Consider the following 20,703-nt stretch of genomic DNA (forward strand, 5'->3'; position numbering starts at 1 on the left):
GAGGTTGAGAAAAAAAAAAGAGGATTAATGCCATGGAGGATGAAATGGAATCACTTCGTGAGAATAATACCTTTGAGTTAGTGAAGTTTCCAAAGGGTAAGAGAGAATTAATGAATATACGGGTTTATCGAATTAAGCAAGACGAGTGTACTTCTCAAAAAAGATACAAGGCTCGCTTGGTGGTAAAAGGTTTTAAACAACAGTAAGTTGTTGACTTTGGTGAGATTTTTTATCCGGTTGTGAAGATGCAATCTATTTGAGTGGTTATTGGGCTAACCGCTAGTCTTGATTTAAAAGTAGAGCAAATGGACGTGACGACGACTTTCCACCATGGTGATCTACATGAAGAAATTTACATGGAGCAACCAGATGGATTCCGAAAGAAGGACAAAGAAGATTATGGGTGCAAATTTGTAAAGAGTCCTTATGGTTTGAAATAAGGACCTCGCCAATGGTATTAAAAGTTCAACTCGGTGATGATTGAACATGGGTACAAGATGACCTAGGTTGATCATTGTGTGTTTTTCTGGAATTTCTCCAAAGGTGGATTTAGTATTCTCTTGCTTTATGCGGATGATATACTAATTGTTGGAAAGGATATTTCAAGAATTAATGAGTTGAAGAACACTTTGAGTGAATCTTTTGCTATGAAGGATTTAGGAAAGGCTCAGAAAATTCTTGGTATTAAAATGATTCAAGGTCGAAATGAGAAGAAGTCGTACTTGTCATAGGAAATCTATATGGAGAAAGTCCTTCGGCATTTTAGTATACATAAGGATAAAGCGGTGAGCATTCCACTTGGTTCTCATTTCAAGCTCAGTCATAAACTATGTCCATTTCTGGATGAAGAAAGGTTGAGTATGAAGAACATTCCATACTCGTTGATCGTTGGTAGTTTGATGTATGTTATGGTTTATACAAGACTCGATATTGCTCATGCCGTAGGAATGGTGAGTCATTATCTCTCAAATTTGAGAAAAGATCATTGGGAGGTCGTGAAGTCGGTGATGAGATATTTGTGTGGCTCGTCGAATTTGAAGCTAACCTTGGAATTTAATAAGCCTATGTTGGTTGGGTATACAGATTCAGATCTAGCCAAAAGCTTAGATGATCAAAAATCTACTTTGGGGTATACGATGACTTTTGTCGGTGGAGCCGTGGCTTGGTAATCAAAGTTGAAAAAGTTTGTTGCACTCTTTACTACTAAAGTCGAGTTTAATGTCACCTTGGAAGCGTCAAAAGAGTTGTTATGGTTGAGGAAATTTGCAATAGAACTTGGTGTGAAACAAGAAAGGCATGTCTTGTTTTATGATAATAAAAGTACCATTCACTTATCAAAGAATTCCTTCTTTCACTCGAGGTTGAAGCATATTGATGTTTTTTATCATTGGATTCATGATGCATTAGATTCCAAGTCGATGGAGGTTAAGAAGATTCACATTGGTGACAATGGTTCGGATATACCGACGAAGGTGTTTCCGAGGGGAAAGTTTGAGTTTTGTCGAACGGTTGACGAATTGTTGTTGCCCTCCAACTAGTCGGTTGAGGGAGTTTATTGGGATATCCCTCCTATTTGGAGTGGCCAAAATAAATGTCAGTTGGTATCCCATGTGTGTGTAAGAATTTATTATTATCCATCTGTAGCGGTGCATTTGTGACCATCGAGCTATGGATAAACCCGATGTCGTTGAAAAATTAGAGTCACCACCGCGCTTTTATTGTTTCCAAAGGAAAGGGGAGAAGTACTGTAAGACCCCAATTTCGACCCTAAGATCCCTCATGCTATCTCATCATGTGCATTAGCTTCGGGATCACACCTTGGCATTCTCCTTACCTCTCATTCATTGGGTTTGCATTGGGAGAGATCACCAAGAAAATTTGATTGTATCATACTTTTTTTTCATTATTTACTAACCAAAGTACCAAAAATATGTCAATATATAGGTTAACTCTTTTGTAGGTAGTATGTGTGCTCACCTATGCTCCATCAAGCTCATATCTAGGGTTTGAGACCCTTAATACAAGGAGACTAATCAAGATATAGGTCACATTGACTCTAGACATCATATATGGATCCTCATGGTATTCACATATCATTTTGATCAAGAATTAATCAAGAGTTTGAAGCTTGTTTGCCTTGGAAGCCCTAATTCATCTAGGTATCTTGTGTAACTTCCTCAGCAAGTTTCTTCATCATTTCATCAAATATTTCAAATGATGCTACATATTACATCATATTACACATATATGATCCTCCATGAGTCCCAAAAATTAAGAGAATTTCAAGCTAGTAAGTTGGTTCATGGTGGTTGACCAGAGAAAATCAACTAGTCAACACTGGGGTTCCTTAGACCCTATCTCCTACGATTTTTGCCATATGAAAATGATCCCAAGAGAAACGTTACTTAAAATAACATTATAGAAAACTTTCATGTTGAATTCTAGAGCTAATTTTGCTTTTAAAGTCATTTTTTATGGTGAAAGATTATAGGTCATTTTGTTTGAACCCTAGTTAGAAGGTCAACTTACCAAGACCATAACTTGCTCATTTTTTATGATATGAAAGTCATTAAAATTCCATGATCAAATTCACGATGTCTACTTCAACCTTTATGTTTGTAATAAGTTCAAGTTTAACTTAAAAATGCATTTGCCAAGAGGAAACATTATAGGTCATTTTGGGTCATCACCATTGAACAAGTGATTTTCCTCAACTTATAAAATGCATAACTCCTTCATGCCGAATCCAAATGAGGTCAAATTTGGGACCAAATTGAAGAGGTTTGAAATGTATAAAACTTTAATGAAGGAATATTTTACATTTGAAGTCCATAACAAAATTTATTCAAGATGGAAGAAGTAAACATTTGACTTGATACTTAGAAAAATTTCATTTATGTTTGATTTTCCAAACTTCCACCTCAAAATTCATCATGATCCATTCTTCAAATGGAAAAGTGTTCCACATGAAATGTGTTCCCCTTGATCTCACATTTCTACAAAGTCAAAAATCATCTCATTTGGATCAATCTTGAAGGACTTGCGCATGGGTGTAATGCATGGTACCATTTGGAAGATTCTCATGATCAAATTCATTTCAACATTGCATGGCTTAAGGCATTGCTTTCAGCATGACTTGTGCATTATTTTGGACTTTTTCCAATCATTCTTTGGGATTTGTACACGCTCATGCAAGCTCATGATGCAAATTACTATTTTTGGATTTCCAATGGAAGTGTGCAAAGAGCATTTGATTTGGCTATAAATACAAGTGTTATGAGCTCAGAACTTCATGAACACCTTGCCCAAGCTTTGCCAGAAGAATCCAAATACTCCATTCCATATAATTCTTGAACATTTCAATTGATATCGAGTTTGAATTTCACCTTCTATTTTGAAATTCAAACACCAAGAATTCATTGCCCTTTTCATCTCAATTGATCACTATAAGAAAGAGGAAGAGGAATCAAGCAAATCCAGATCAAGATCAAGTGAATTTGAAGCAACTCGAAGGTGAAATTTCATAAACCTCATTTCTTCGATTCTCTCTCAATTCTCCACTATTCTTTGTGATTGTTGGTTTGCTGAAGTCCTACCAATGTAGGCAACAAGATTGAGTTGCTTTGAGGTTAAATCGGAGCAACTCAGATCATGAACCTCAATTTTCAAATCCGTGTATCTTGCAATATACTTGGAATTGGAAGAAATGGAGGTCAGATTCGTGCTCTTGAGCATTTTTTCTTCAAATTAGTGTATTCATTTTCCATTTTTCATGAAGTTGAGCTTGAACCACACCAATGGTGATCACCGGAGAAGATGATCAGAGCTAGGGCTCCGGTGGTGCGTTGGCGAAGCCCAGGCTATCTGATCCGATTCAAATGCTTTAATCTTAAGCGTTCATTATGATTATCACGCGTACAATATATTGACCAAGGAGCATGGTGGAACGCGCGCGTGTGGCCATCAGATCTGCCACCTCAATTAATGAGGAAGATCTGATGGCCCTTGTTTTTTTGAATTTCCTTTTAATTTCTGATTTTTCATTTAATCCATTTATTTTGTTTAATTCATATTAATTTCATTTTTAATCCAAAAAATATGGGACTTTCACCAAAAATCTTTAAATATTTTTATCTTTCATTTTTTGAATTAAAATTAGTTTTTGGATTAATTTTGATATTTTTTATGAATTAAATGTTTTTGTGCATTATCTTAATTCTTTAAAAATACTTCTGACTTTTCAAAATCATGAAATTTTTTGTCTAAGGTCCTTTGACCTTGTTTAACCTAGGATAAATCTCTTGGCCATTTATTTGGTGTTTTAAAGAGCTTTTAGGTTTTGACTAAATTAAATTGAATTTAAATCCATTTTTAATTTGATTTGTAATTGATTAATTGTGTAAAAGTTATGTTGAGCCATTGTTATGGTCTTGTGATGTTTGACTATTTGTTTGGGCCTTGGTCAGGGTTGATTTGACTTTTGTTGGATTAAAATCATTGAATTTAGGGGATTGATGAAATGTACATTTCATCTCCCAAAACGAATGAATGATTTTAATTTGATAAAATTCCTCCCATGATCAATTTGTGTTTCTCTCATCTCCCCTCCCTCTTCATCTTCATTCCCATTCTTTCTCATCCCTTTCTTTGACCAATGAAATCTCAATATCCTAAGGCTAATTGGTTCATCAATGACTTTGTGTCAGATGAACCAATACAAGTATGGATGAGATAGGTTCATCCCTTTTGATCTTTTCTTTTAGTGTGTGGTATGTTTTAGGAGTTTGGTTCATTATACCAAATCTCTAACATGCATTAGCACCTAAATTTTTATTGCCCGGCCTCAGATAGTTGTGACTTCTACATAAGTCCAATTACAATTGCTTAACATAGAGCTAAATTCGACTCTAAAGGCATAGCATTCTAGTAAGTGAGATTGTAAGTCTCCCATCTTTCATGGTATTGTGTGGAAACTTGGCCTTTTTTCCTTCCTTTGGAAGATGTCTTGGTTTAAGGATACATGCTTGTGAATAGATGGTTGAGTGTTCTCCAAAGAATGACTTAATCAATTGAAAAGCAAAACACCACTAACATATAATTAACCTTGACTAACATTTGACTAATTCTTATTAATATTGCTTTACTTTCAAGTCATTTATTTTATGCAATTTAATTCCAAGTTACTTACCATTCATTTGTCATTTACGTATCATTTAACTTGTTTATGTTTATGCCATTTTCACTTTGCTCATTTGAGTCATATATTGAGATTGTATATATTTGTTTATGTACTTTGTTTGTGTTTAGGGTCTTAGGACCTTAAAATACCTAATAAACAAAAAAAACCCTAAAAAATGTTTGTGTGGACTGTTAGGTTTGACCTGAACTTTTGGACTTAGGATTAGGCAACATTCCTTATGCAAAAGGACTTGGCCAATGCCAACATTTTAAGACCAGGTTATTGTGATTTGAGCTTTCATATGATGCAAGTATTGGAATCTACTTGAACTTATCTGCTACATGGTTTTGATACAACTATTATTTTGATCTTGTGTCTAATGCTTTATTCTGAGTTAATCAAGGGGTATCTTCGCTGAGACATAAGAAGACAAAGAAGACTGCTAGTTGTGGAGTTGCCTGCTTGGATGTGGCTATCTTTATTTGATGCCTTGATCTTGGTGATGTCTGATATTGCTAATTGTTTGCTGATTATTGCTTGATTAAAAGTCCAAAGGGAAAATGGGTTTTCTATATGACATTCTTGTTTGTTGGATTGCATCCCATTGGTTAGATCTTTTCAACTCTTAACTTTTAATTTTATGCTTAGGATTAGTCTCTGCATCTCCTCCCACTTCCTAAATTTCAAAATCTCTTCCCCTTTTCAAAAAAATTCTTTGCTTGTGATTTTAAACTTTGACCTTATTTCAATTAGAAACTTTGGCCTTATGCCATTGAACTTTCAAATTCTTTTCTTAAATCAAACTTGTGAACAAATCTAATCATATTGACTTAAAATTTCAAAACACAAAAAGAACTATGAGCCATTCAAACTTTTGGGCCCTTTGTGCCTCTTTTAACTTAAATTTTGATTAAAAGCAATCCACTCATTTTGAAATTGATACCACAAACTACGAGGTTTTGATCCCTCATTTTTATGTTGGTACGTAGGCACAAGTCCGAAGGTCTTGTCAAACACAAAAATATAATCAATAAATTCTTTCCTTATCCCCACACTCTATTTTTCTCAAACATCTTTTAAACCAAACACACATACACACATAAAAAAGGGCTCCCTAGGAGTACCTAGGACACTTTGGGTGCTAACATCTTCCATTTGTGTAACCAACCCCATTACCTGTAATCTCTGACATTTTATTTGTTTTGATTTGAAAACTTCTTATCTTTGGGTTTTATTCGTACTTTTCCCTTTTCCTTTGGAAACAATAAAAGCGCGGTGGTGACTCTGGCTTTATTGACGTTAAGCTTATCTATAGCTTGATGGTTATGAATTTACCGCTACAGGAATTAAGTGGCGACTCTGCTGGGGAGTAGTCCTCAGTGGGTTTAGCCTACTTTTTTTATGTGTATATATTTGTATATTTGATGTTTGTATATTTGTTTGTATGATATAATCTGTCTGTTGTGCTTGGTGATCTCTGAGTAGTGAGATAAGTTCTAACCCGAACTTGAGTGAAATTAAGATAGGAGGATGGTATAGTCATGTTCAACTTATGTGGAGTAGTCCTTAATAAGTTGGCTTGAGATCCATCTACTCAGTGGAGACCTTTTTGGAGTTACTAATGTCACACAAGTTATTTGTGGTTAGGCATTACATTCTTTGATTTGGGGTCCGAGAAGCTGAGGACCGTAGAACATTTAACCCAACTTGGCCTATTTAGGACGTTGTGCAGAGTCTGTTCAGGTGTAGACCTGATAACAATTGTTACACGATACTACACTCGGACGGGTTTCTCTTGAGAATATTATGGGTTGACGACTCAGTCATCCTAACCTATAATATCCGATAGATGGAATTAAGACTCTGGTATCTTTTTAGAACATGATCTACATGTTTTTATCCTTAGTACACTCCTTTGGGATGGTTCTTAACCTGACTCCATGCTCGTGACTCACAGCAAACCCTTTGATTCTTGGTTGATCCGATCAAATCTCATCAATATCAATGGAAATTGGGTGTTTATAAGGTGAAAACCATAATCCACCAAATGGATGATTGATCTTGATGACGACTTGATCCATCCCTTGACATTTGTTTGTGTTTGCCTTGTGTGTGATCCCTTGTTTGTGATTGTTGCATTCATGCATTCATGCATTCATGCGCATCATGACATTCATCATAGAAAAATAAATTTCAAGGAACTAAGGTCTTATTTGCAAATATTTTCACACCATGGATCGTGGACGAAGGAACACTAAGAAGTACAGTTTCAAATGTCCTGATTTGAAAGAGCTAAGGAAGTTATCATCCTTTGTATTAGATCCCTTGGACTTCAAGCAACCTCACGGGAAGCTTTTGTTTGTATTATCTGCTGATGTGGTTGAAGGACTTCTGAGTGTTTTGGTTCAGTTCTATGATCCTCTCTACCGTTGCTTCACTTTTCCCGATTATCAGCTTGTGCCTATGTTAGAGGAGTATGCCCATCTCTTGGGAATACCCGTTTCTGACAAGGTGTCTTTTAGTGGATTGGAGGAGATTCCCAGATCTCATATCATAGCTGAAGCTCTTCATCTGAAGAAGTCTGAGATTGAGACTCATTGGGTGAATAAGGGAGGGATGTTTGGGTTGAATTCTAAGTTTCTCATTGAAAAAGCTATTGTCTTTGCTCAAGCCGGTAGTGTGAATGCTTTTGAAGCCATCTTTGGGTTGCTCATCTATGGTTTGGCTTTGTTCCCTAACATTGATGGTTTTATTGATGTTAACGCCATTAGAATCTTCTTGATTGGGAATCTTGTACCTACTATGTTGGGTGATATGTATTTCACTTTGCATTTGAGGAATTCTAAAGGTGGTAGGACTATTGTGAGTTGTGTTCCTATTCTGTACAAGTGGTTTGTTGGTTCTATGTGTTGGCATCAATTTTGGTAAAACTTAGAGTTATCACAAGTTGCCATGCGTGTTGTCTTGACATGTGATATCAGCTTCCTGCAGGATGTTTAAATATGGTTGTGCACGATTTAGCTAAGATGTCAGACTCGATGTTAAGACATGTGTATACAGAACATTCAGTCTGAATGTTATGTATCTTAATATTGCGCTTTTCATGCAAATCTGTGTGTGATTATGTGGAGATTGAATGCACTATTCAATGAGTAATTTGATTTAAAACCAGAATGATCTATTTTCCAATAAGGGATGATTAGATGTCGTTAATAAGAAGATACACAAGGAAAATAGAATTAGGGTTTTATGCTGCCCAGGCCCATTCAAAAGCTTCTATTTAAAGGCCATGTAAAACCTGGTTTAAATACACAAGAAACGAACGAAAGAGTGAGAGAGTTTTAGGGTTTTAGTCTTGTTTGAGCTTGTGTATTGTGAGCCATTAATTCATCTTATTGATGTTTGAATTGGACTGACTTTGGTGTTGTAATTTGTCCACTTTAAGCGTTGAAGCACGAGTGTGTGTTTACTTGGTTGAAGCTTTTAAGCAAGATCAAGTATGTGTCCTTGAAGAGTGTCTTCTTTCTTTGTAATATTTGTTTTTAAATCACTGCTGTGATTGAGGGGGAGTGAGTAGGGTCTCATATCTAAGAGTTCTTAGATAAAAGTCACACGGGTAGAGATTAGGTGAAAAGACTGTAACTTGAAGTTGTTTACTAAGAGTCTTTGAACTAATTATGTTTAGTGGATTTCCTTCCTGGCTTGGTAGCCCCCAGATGTAGGTGAGTTTGCACCGAACTGGGTTAACAATTGCTTGTGTCACTTGTTCAATTGTTTCTTTGATTTTTATTCTGTTTATATGTTAGTTGTTGTTCAGATATTAGTGTCGTGACATTACCTTCGACATCTCATATCTGATACCAGAATTTCAATTGGTATCAGAGCAGGCATCCTGCTCTGGTTCTGGGTGAGATCTTGGGACGTTACTTTGTGGTACTATGGATAGAGACGGAGGATCTGTACACAAACCACCCATTCTGGATGGATCTAACTATGACTACTGGAAACCTCGAATGGTAGCCTTCTTGAAATCTTTGGATAATAAGGCTTGGAAGGTTGTTCTAACAGGCTGGGAACATCCCTTCATTACTAAGGAAGGAGAAGTTACCACCGATAAGAAGGCTGAGAAAGAATGGACCAAGGAAGAGGATGAACTAGCTCTTGGAAACTCTAAAGCATTGAATGTTATATTCAATGGAGTTGATAAGAACATCTTCAGACTAGTGAACAATTGTGAGGTGGCTAAAGATGCTTGGAATATTCTCAAAACCACTCATGAAGGTACCTCTAGAGTGAAGATGTCTAGATTGCAGCTGCTTACTACTAAGTTTGAGAATTTGAGGATGAAAGAAGATGAAAGTATTCATGACTTCCATATGAATATCCTTGAAATTGCTAATGCCTCAGGAGCCCTGGGTAAGAAGATGTCAGATGAAAATCTTGTGAGGAAAATTCCCAGGTCACTTCCCAAGAGATTTTCCATGAAAGTGACAGCCATAGAAGAATCTCAAGATATCTACAAGATGAGAGTGGATGAGTTAATTGGATCCCTCCAAACATTCGAGTTGGGAATGAGTGATGGATCTGAAAAGAAAGTCAAAAGCATAGCCTTTATGTCAAACACTAAAGAGAAAGAGGAAGACAGTAGTCAGGATACTGATGAAGATCTAGCAAATGATGTAGCATTACTTGGGAGACAATTCAACAAACTCCTGAAGAGGATGGATGTAAGGTAAAAGTCTAATGTCAAGAACAACTCATTTGACATTAGTAGGTCCAATGATGCTAGAAGAAGAACAAAATCTGAGGAAAAATTCAAACAGGGCAAAGGAATTTAGTGCCATGAATGTGAAGGGTATGGACACATTAGAGCTGAATGTGGGACCTATATCAAGAAATAAAAGAAGAGTCTTGCTGTTACTTGGTCTAATGAAAGTGAAACAGAAGGAGAGTCTGCCAATTTTGTGACTGCCTTGACTGGAAGATGGGATTCTGATGAAGACTCCAGTGATGACGAAGTAACCTTTGATGAATTAGCTACTACCTACAGGAAGTTGTGATTTAGAAGTGAAGAAGTGTGTCAACAAGTGGAGAATCAGAAAAAATTGATAACCCAACTAGAGGATGAGAATACAGAACACTTAGAAACCATTTCTAAGTTGAAGATCGAAGCCGTGTTCATGAACTCCAAACTAGATGAGATGACGAAGTATGTCAGAATGCTAAACAGTGGATCTGACACCTTAGACTAAATCCTCCAGACTTGAAAGATGGCAGGAGACATGACTGGCCTTGGGTTCAATGAATCCCCTCTTGGGTGTAGTCCCACTGGTAGCAAACCAAAGATGTCACATCAGGTGTCTCAACATCACAAGGAAAGATAACATAAAGGAAAACACCAAAGATGGAGATGTCATTACTGTGGGAAATTTGGCCACATAAAACCATTCTGCTTTAAGTTGTATGGTTATCCTAGTCCTACTCATCATCAACCTAAACCTAAACAACACATCCCTGTTAACAAAAAACAGTGGGTTCCTAGGGCTGGTGCTACTAACTTGATAGCTCACACTTCCTTCAGAGTTTCAGCCAAAGAAGACTGGTACTTTGACAATGGATGCTCCAGACACATGACTGGAAGCAAAAACCTACTAATTGACCTCCAACCTCATGCCACTAGCTATGTAACTTTTGGTGATGGAGCAAAGGGTGAAATCAAGGGTATTGGAAAGTTGAACTGTCTTGGAGTCCTTAACCTTGATAATGTGTTGCTTGTTAAAGGATTGACTGCATACCTGATCAGTATCAGTCAACTATGCGACCAAGGTCTAATTGTGAAATTCACAAAAACTAAATGCTTTATTACTAATGAAAAAAATAAGGTGATCATGAAAGGAGTCAGGTCTAAGGACAACTTCTATATGTGGAATTCTCAAGAAACTAGTTATTCATCAATGTGTACTCTAGCTATAGAAGAAGAAGAAGTCAAACTATGGCATCAAAAACTAGGTCATCTGCATCTTAAAGGAATGAAGAGGATTATATCTGATGAAGCTATCAGAGGAATCCCAAAATTAAAGAGTGATGACGGAATATTAATGGGCTAGTCAACAAACAGTAGAGCGTTTAGATTTTTTAATTCCAGAACAAAAGTTATGATGGAATCTATCAATGTTGTTATTGATGATCAAGAGACTGATGTCACAAACAATGTTGAAACATTTATGAATGATGGCCCAGTTGATCTCCTGGAAAAAAGTAATGAGAGTGAGTCCACTCAAGCTGAAGCTGAAGCTGATAAAATTAATAAGGGACCCTCTATCAGAATTCAGAAGGATCATCCTAAAGATCTCATTATAGGAGACCCAAATAAAGGGGTCACCACTAGATCAAGGGATGTGATCTCACATGCCTATTTTGTGTCCAAGATTGAGCCTAAGAATGTCAAAGAAGCCTTAACTGATGAGTTCTGGATCAATGCCATGCAGGAAGAGTTAGGTCAATTCAAGAGAAATGAAATGTGGGAATTGGTTCCAAGACCTGAAGGAATAAATGTTATTGGAACAAAGTGGGTTTACAAGAATAAATCTGATGAAAAAGGTGTGGTTACTAAAAATAAAGCAAGATTTGTAGCACAAGGATACACTCAAGTTGAAGGAGTTGACTTTGATGAAACATTTGCTCTTGTAGCTCGCCTGGAGTCCATTAGATTACTGCTAGGAGTGGCATGTATTCTGAAGTTTAAACTGTTCCAAATGGATGTGAAAAGTGCCTTCTTAAATGGATACTTAAATGAGAAAGTGTATGTTGAACAACCTAAAGGGTTCACAGACCCAGATCTTCCAAAGCATGTGTACAAGTTGAGGAAAGCCCTTTATGGGTTGAAACAAGCTCCTAGAGCTTGGTATGAGAGACTCACAGTGTTTCTCATTGACAATGGATACAGAAAGGGAGGCATTGATAAGACTTTATTTGTCAAAAATGAAGGAGGAAAGCTCATGGTGGCTCATATATATGTGGATGATATTGTGTTTGGTGGGATGTCAAGTAAAGATGGTTCAACATTTTGTTGAACAAATGCAGTCTGAATTTGAAATGAGCCTTGTTGGAGAACTAACCTATTTTCTTGGGCTACAAGTCAAGCAGGTGGAAGATTCTATCTTTCTATCTCAAAGTAAATATGCCAAAAATATTGTTAAGAAGTTTGGCATGGAGAATGCAAGCCACAAAAGGACACCTGCTCCTACTCATCTAAAAGTGTCTAAAGATGAAAATGGTGTCAGTGTGGATCAAAGTCTCTACAGAAGCATGATAGGGAGTCTGCTATATCTCACAACAAGCAGACCTGACATTGCTTTTGTTATAGGTGTATGTGCTAGATATCAAGCTGAACCAAAGGTGAGTCACATAAACCAAGTGAAAAGGATCCTGAAATATGTCAATGGCACTAGTGAATATGGGATGCTATAGACTCATGGATCTGAATCTGTGTTGTCTGGATATTGTGATGCTGATTGGGATGGAAGTGTTGATGATAGGAAAAGCAAATCAGGAGGATGCTTCTTCTTGGGGAACAATTTAATATCATGTTTTAGTAAGAAACAAAATTGTGTGTCTCTGTCTACTGCTGAAGCTGAATACATAACAGCTGGAAGTAGTTGTTCTCAACTAGTGTGGATGAAACAAATGCTGACTGAATACAATGTCACACAAGATGTCATGACATTGTACTGTGATAACCTGAGTTCTATAAACATTTTTAAGAATCCTATTCAGCACAGCAGGACAAAAGATATTGATATCTGTCACCATTTTATTAGAGAACTCGTGGAGGATAAAATTGTAGCCCTAGAGCATGTTGCTACTGAGATGCAGTTAGCTGATATTTTTACAAAGGCCTTAGATGCAAATCAATTTGAATTCCTGAGAGGGAAATTAGGGATTTGCATTTATGAAAATTTGTAGCAATTAATATGGAGTGGAAAAAGTAATCAAATTATTGTCTACTTTTTTAAAATAAAGTGCTCCCTTTATGGTAAATCATCACCTAGTCTTGGAAATACCATCTATTACCTTTTCACATGTAACCTCACTACCTACTCCAACTCTTCCAACTCCATTCTTCTTTCTCACACTCCTCTGCTAGGGCAACTGAAATTTTTCCACAGAAACGTCAAGATGTCACAACATCAAACTACATTTGATTCAAAAACTACTCAGTCTACTCACAAGGTTAGCACTCCTTCCATGGACATTCACGATGATGAGATTTTGGATATGATTCCACTATCTGTTATTCCCTGCAAAGCCCGTGATTTAAACCATCCCATGGATGCATCAACTTCTGCATGCCCCAATCAAGGTAACAACTCTAGTATCCCTTTTAGCTCAACTCATGCCACTAGTTCTAAGGAAGATATACACCACACTAATCGTGTCATAAGAAACCTAGTCACTAGAATCCTTAATGAAGGACACTCTATGAAGGGAGTCTCTACTCCCCTGTCTTAAATGCACCTCTCTCCTAAGGTTGAACATCATAGTGAGAAGGATGACGATTCCTCTATATCTGAGAAGGACATGGTTGCTGAAGGTTTGTGCTCTCTAGGGCAAACTGTGTCTGGTAAAGGAAAATATATGGCATCTACAACTGCCAATGCTTCCCATTCTGAGAAGCATGATGTTGCAAACAATGTGATTGACCTAGAGGATGATAGGTCTGATGATCAAGAGGATAACTTACTTCATCACTTAAAGCCTAGTGTGGATAAGCGTATGAAGACTAGAAAAGGAAGATCTGTGGCTGAAATGATGTCCGCTAAAACAGCTAAGAAGACTGTTGGTGTTGGTCCTTCCAAATCTTGGAGCAAGGTTGATGTGAAGAAGAGGAAGGTTAGAGAAGTTTCTGAGTCTGAAGAAGATGTTGAGGAAGATGTCCATGACATCTCCCCTATAAAGAGGACCACTGTGAGGAAGTCCCCTATGAAAGTTGCAATTGTGCATTTGGATAATATCTCTTTCCATATTGAAGATGGAGCTTCCAAATGGAAATTTGTGATTCATGGAAGGGTGGATGTAGAGAGAGAGTTAGGAAAGGATGTTGTTGAAGTCAAAGAGGTCATGGACCTAATAAAGACTGATGGGTTGATGAAGACTGTGGCTGGGTTATCTCAGTGCTATGAGGGTTTGGTTAAGGAATTCATTGTCAACATTCATGAGGATATTGCTGATAAGAACAACAAGGAATTTTGCAAAGTATTTGTGAGAGGTAAGTGTATCACATTCTCTCCCACTATCATTAACAATTTTATGGGAAGAAGAGTTAAGGGTGCAGGTGAATTGGAAGCTACAGACAATGAGGTTTGTAAAGAAATTACAGCAAGGCAAGTGATAGGGTGGCCTATTAAAAAGCATCTTCCTGCTGGGAAGTTGACTGTCCAGTATGCTATATTGCATAAAATAGGATATGCAAATTGGGTTCCTACGAACCACATTTCCACAATTTCTAATACCCTTGGAAGATTTATCTTTGTTGTTGGAACCAAACTAAAATTTGACTATGGTAGATTTATGTTTGAACAAATTGTCAAGCATGCATCTACTAATGCAGTGAAGCTGCCTATAGCCTTTCCCTCCATGATTTGTGGGATAATCTGTAACACCCTAAAATTTTCCCTCCTTATTCACGCATTCATTTTTAGGTCATTTAACATTAGATACATTGCATTTCATCATGTCAATCGGGATTAGCTCCAAGAAGCTTGAACATCATCCAGGACACTTTGTGGGTTCTATTTAGATGATCAGTCAACACAAGGGAAAGACTTGAGTTACTTCCAACAGGGGTCTATTCGTCAGTCAAAGCGTTAATCTTGAAGGAGCAAAGGTTTGTTCATGAGCTGTCATGCTTGCTAGGCGAAGCCCACGTGTTATGCAAGCAAAAAAAAACAAAAACAAAAAAACGGAAAACAAAAAAGAACGGAAAACGAAAAAAAATAAATTTAAATAAATAAATAAATAAATGAAGTAAATAAATAAAAGAAAAAATCTCAGACTTGGACCTCTCTCATTTGAGCCCACAAAGCCATGAAAATCAGGTTATAAAAGAGGGAGAACAGAGAGAAAAAGGAAGAGAAGCAAAACACTCTGAGGTTTCCTTGGCACAAAACTCTAGACAAAACCTGAAGAGAAACCTAGACAGAGAGAGTGAAAATTAATCTGCAGCAACCTCCAGGCAACTCTGAAAGGTTCATTCTGACTCACACACTTTCCGCTCAAGCAAACCCTAACATTGGTTTGCAAATTCAGTCGTGCCATTTGATTTCAACCGATCTCTCCAATCAGGTTTGCCCTATATCCATCATCTTTATGCCGTTAATTTGAATGCTCTAAATGTACGAGGTATTATGGGTGAATTTGATACCCTTTTGATGCATGTGTTTGACAAGAGGTTTAGGCCTCCTACCCTTGGTTGCTTTTTGTGAGCTTTTTGTGAATTTTAATGGCATGATTCATGTGGTTACATTTTGATTTGGGGGCAACTCTTGGTTACCCTATTTTGTTTCTCTAACCTGTTTGTTGAGTTTTGTTTTGTGAGGGCTCATATGACTCTTGCAGAGATGGTTTGCCTGGTGTTCCACTTTATTTGTGGGATACCACCTGGAGATTTCATTCTGATTACCTGTACTGACTCACTTTCTTTGATGGTGTTAGCTTGGAAGGATCTCAGGGTTTCCTTGTTCCTTTAATTGTTGTTAACTCGGATCTTCATCTGCGTGGTACTTTTACATTTTTCCCGCATTTTATTGCTTTCCTAGCTGGAAGACCTCGATAGGAGGCAATGTTTTTGTGTGTTTATTTTTTTTACAGGTTCCTTCGTCAAGGACTGCCTTTTTGCATGAGCATCCCTAACCCTACCAATTCATTGATTTTTCTTCTCCATAAAACACGTTTACTCCTTCTACTACAGGCGAGTAAGTCTCCAAAGGTCGAGCATCCGGTAGATTGCGTAGTAACGTCGTTCGTCCAAAACCCAATCCATAACCCTGTAGTTAGCCGAACTACGGCTTGCTCTGATTCTCATTCCAGATGAGATACTTAGGCATAAGACACGATGTCTTAGCGAGCACAATTACCCTTAACCCCTAGGTAGCCGAGCTACGAAGACTCTGATTCTCATACTCAGATGAGATACGTATGCAGTGGATGCGACATCCGTGCGAGTCATTTTCTTTTGACCCTTTTTTTTAGTAAATAACACATTAGATAAACCCACACCCTTTAGACAAGAACTACAAAAATGGACCCCGTAGAGTACTACGGATGCGTAGGGGTGCTAATACCTTCCATTCGCATAACCGACTCCCGAACCCAAGATTTGGTTGCGAGACCCTGTCTTGTCCTTTCCTTTTTCCAGGTTTACTTCGAGCGTTTCCTTTCCCTCCTTTAGGATAAATAACGCACGGTGGCGACTCTCCTGTCTTTCTTCGCCGGTTGTTTTTTTTCGCATTCCATTTTTCAGGTTGCGACAGCTGGCGACTCTGCTGGGGAACCGGTTTTCCTAAGCGAGTCCCTCCTAGCTTTTGTAGGTTGTTTGTTTATTGGGTGTTTATTCTTTTGTACATTTATTTATCTTTCAGCATTTACCTGCTTTATTGCATTGTGTACATATGATTGCCGTATCTGCTGGTTCTGTTTGTCAGATGAGTTCTATACCCGAACCCGAGTGCACTTAGGATAGGAGAATGGCATAGTCTTATTGACTTGTGTGGAGTTATTCCTTAGCAAGTTGACTTGCAAGCCCATTCACTTGGTGGAGGTCATGTTGAGATCAATAATGTCACACAAGTAAGTTGTGGTTAGACATTTTTCCAATATAGACCTTAGAAGCCAAGGATCTTAGTTTACCAAACCCATCTTGGCCTATTTGTAGGATGTAGTGCGAAAGTCGTTCAAGTGTAAGATTTGATACGATTGTTACGCGATACTACACTCATAAGAGTCTCTCTTGAGAATATTTTTGGAATACGAGTAGTCGTTCCTCCGATAATATCCGAAAGATGGGATTATGACTATGGGAACCTTTTGTAGAACATGTTTGGCAGGTTTAAACTTTAGTACACTCCCTTTGGGTGGTTCTTAACCTAAACTCCATGCTCGTGACTTGCAACAAACCCTTGATTCATGGTTGATCCGTTCAGGTATCCTTAATATCAATGAAACTTGGGTGTTGATAAGGTGTAAACCATAATCCACCAAAAACGGATGGCTGATATTAAGGATAACATGATCCATCCCATGACCTTTGTTTGGTGTGCTTTGCTTGATCCTCTTAATTTCTCTCCAGGAAGTGCAACCTGACAGATGTTCAAGCGGATCCAGCATTTCTGATTGACATGCCATTGCATTGCATAACATCATCTGCATATTTTCATCCAACATCTCATGCTTATTCATTTGCAGGGTATTCCCTTTTTAAGGGGGGGCCTTAAAATCGAATAAGCAGTGCATCGCATACCATACATACTAACCCTTGTTTGTTTTGCAGGTGTCACCACAGTGCCTAATGTTTGTTCCCTGTTGCAGGCAGTTATTGGTCCCAAGCGAGTTCACAGGTACCCGACAAAGGAAAACCGTCCACGACTAGCAATGGACCAGATACAGAAAGAACTGGCTGATATGCATGAAAGGATGGATCAGTTCATGACATTGATGACTGGTATGGCAGAAGGCCAGGCGAAGCTGAAGGAATTGGTTGAGCAACCGAGGCCCGATCCAGAGGTGGAAATACCAAGTGCTGAGGGGAACCCTAGTAACCCTGGGAACCCTGGTAACCCTGGGAACGCTGATAACCCTGTGAACACTGGAAACGCGGGTAACGCAAATGTTAATGGAAACCCGGGTAATGTTGGCAACACGGGAAATGTTGGGAATGGTATTGGCGGAAGGTACAATGTGAATCAAGGGATTCGGATTAACGGGCGCCCCGTTACTGAAGATTGTCAGTATGATCAATTTTCTTTGCACGACGAGGCCCTCGAGACCACTCACCGTATGGATGAGCTTGCTGAGAAGCTCAAATCTTTGGAGTCTCAAAATTCCTTAGGTTTTGATGTCACCAATCTTGGTCTGGTTCAGGGAGTAAGGATCCCTCACAAGTTCAAACCCCCTACTTTCGAGAAATACAACGGGGCTTCTTGCCCACGCACTCATCTCCAATCTTATGTGGGAAGGTTGGGAGCTCACACTGAAGATGAAAAGTTGTGGATGTACTATTTTGAAGACAGTCTAACTGGAGCTTCTCGTGATGGTATTCTCATTTGTCTCGTACTACCATCAAGAGCTGGAAAGACTTGGCAGAGGCTTTTGTCAAGCAATATCAATACAACTTGGACATGGCTCCAAATCAGACCTTGTTGCAAGGAATGTCTCAGAATGCCAAGGAAACCTTTAGAGAATATGCTCAGCGTTGGAGACAGATTTCTGCATCCGTCCAACCCCCTATGTCTAAAAGGGAGATGGCGGACATGTTCATGAACACTTTTCAAGGCAATTATATCGAGAGATTGGCTGCTTGCCCGTCAATCAGCTTTGCAGAGATAGTGATTGCTGGAGAAAGGATCGAGAGTCTGTTGAAGATGGGCCGAATTCAAGACAACAGTGCTTCCAACTCATCAGTTCCCAAGAAACCGTTTGTTGGTAACGGTCAGCGAAGAAGAGAAGGTGAGATGAGCGTTGTATATGCCGGCAAAGGCAGGGGCAGAGGACGCCCTAATTATTATCAAGATCAAGTGGCCACAGTCACTATTCCAACACATGTTCCTCAACCATAGTATCATCCGCAACAGCAACCCAGGTACAACAATCAACAACAAGGAGGTAATCCGGGTCAGCAGAGACACTATCAACAACGTCCAAGGCAGGCGGACCGGGTCATTGAGCCAATCCCAATGCCTTATTCTGTATTACTTACCAAGCTGTTTGACATGAATCTGGTTACGTTGAGAACTCTGGCCCCACCGGTCGATCCCAACAATCTGCCTAGAGGTTATGATGTCAACGCCAGATGTGCTTTTCACTCCAACGCACCTGGCCATACTACAGATAATTGCAAGGCTCTCCAGCTAAAGGTACAAGATTTGAGAGATGCCCGAGCCATCAATTTTTCTCCAATGTTATCCAAAACCTGATGCCAGCTCACGGCGGGCAGAGGATTAATGCTGTTGATAGTGGGGAAACTTTGAATTTGGTTTCTGATGTGACTAAAGTGAAGACTTAGCTATCGGTGGTCAAAGACCGACTCTTGAAAGGACGAATTTTCCCGGGCTGTGGGGAAGAATGCAGAAATTATCAAGACGTCGAGAATGGATGTGATAGTTTGAGAAGGGGTATTCAGCAACTGATAGATGGAGGTTGTCTTCAGTTCGATCAGACTCATCCAGTGAAGAATGATGTGTCGACAGTAACGTTTTATTTCACTCCTAAAGAAATATATGTTCCCGAGAGACCCGCTCCAACAACAATATATTTCCCAGAAAGTCCAACACCAATTTACTCTGACAACCCTCAACCGACTTTGATTGGTCCGGTCACCATCACGGTACCAGGACCTGTTCCGTATGAGAAAGACAGTGCTATCCCATGGCACTATGGGGCTGATATCTACTGCCAGGGGCAGAAAGTTAACGAAGAAGACATTGACATTGGTAGCTCCGTGTAGCGGTGTATTCGTCGCTATATGATTTATCGATTAAACCATAAGCAAAGCATACAATGATATTTCGAGTCGCCACCGCACTTTTATTTATCCAAAGGACTGGCTAAAAAGCGAACAAAAGCCTAAGAAGTTTTACACGTAGAAAACTAATAAAAAGATCAGAGAGTCTGGGTAAGGGGTAAATTACGCAATGGGAAGGTGTTAGGCACCCACTACGTCCTAGGTACTCCTAGGGAGCCCTTTTCACACTTGTTGTATTAAATTGTTATTTGTTATGACATAAGTATTATGCAAACATGATTGGGATGATGAGAAAAGAATGTACAAGTTAGTTATTTTTGTGTTTGAACGGATGAACCCGCTGCCTACGTACCTTCCATCAAAGGTAAGGATCAAAACGCCGTAGTTCGGCTAAAAGATTTCCAAAAGTTGGTGGATTCAATTTTAAACACAAGCACTGAGGCTTTTCATTATCAATGGGAGAACACTCGACCAAAACCAACATCCACCATGCGAGGATAGCTTCGACGTACTAGAGGGGTTAACCCTGTTTTCAGTACGGAAGTCTTACTGTCGACTCACTAAAGATAAGGTGAGGTTTACATCAACCACAATGATAATTGAAACCTATGGCTAATGCAAAAAGATTAACAATGGACAAAGCCAAAACAATTGAATGTGTGAAGTTAATTGATTGTGATTATGAAAATGGAGTCAAAGTATGATTAAGATTGATTCAAAAGAAGTGTTATGAAATGGAGTTTGAAAAAAGTCAAGGACTTGGGGTCCAGGTTTTTAGTTTGAAAAA

The sequence above is a fragment of the Lathyrus oleraceus genome, chromosome 2, assembly GCF_024323335.1.
Source record: "Lathyrus oleraceus cultivar Zhongwan6 chromosome 2, CAAS_Psat_ZW6_1.0, whole genome shotgun sequence".
NCBI lineage: Eukaryota > Viridiplantae > Streptophyta > Magnoliopsida > Fabales > Fabaceae > Lathyrus > Lathyrus oleraceus.